Source organism: Penaeus monodon, chromosome 19, assembly GCF_015228065.2.
Source record: "Penaeus monodon isolate SGIC_2016 chromosome 19, NSTDA_Pmon_1, whole genome shotgun sequence".
Lineage (NCBI taxonomy): Eukaryota > Metazoa > Arthropoda > Malacostraca > Decapoda > Penaeidae > Penaeus > Penaeus monodon.
The window spans coordinates 10493756-10494161 of NC_051404.1; positions in this window are offsets into that span (position 1 = coordinate 10493756).

A 406-nucleotide genomic window follows, 5' to 3' on the forward strand; every position below is an offset into this window, starting at 1 on the left:
GCAATAAAAGTACAGCGCAATTGCAATTTGAGAAAAAAGTTATATATGAAATTCATATTCGCAAAAGTTTGCAGTATGTTATATCCAAAACAACAGTACACATTCAATCTATGATAAATCTCGACATCAGTACCGTTGATGAATGACTTATAAATCGTTTCACAGTATCATAAAAGTTGTCCCCACATAGACAAACAAGCGTACATGTTTGTACATTTTCCGCCGCAGTATTTTATGACAGTGTCCAGTATCCAAATCCCAGTAATTCTGTTAAAACATAAACTGAACTTTCGTTGTTATTCAGAGTAACGTGATTAGGTTGTCAATGAAGCGGATATGTTGTATTTAGAATTATTGTTTTCCGGTGAGTGAGAAGCAAATGTCAAATGGCACTAATTTGTGTGAG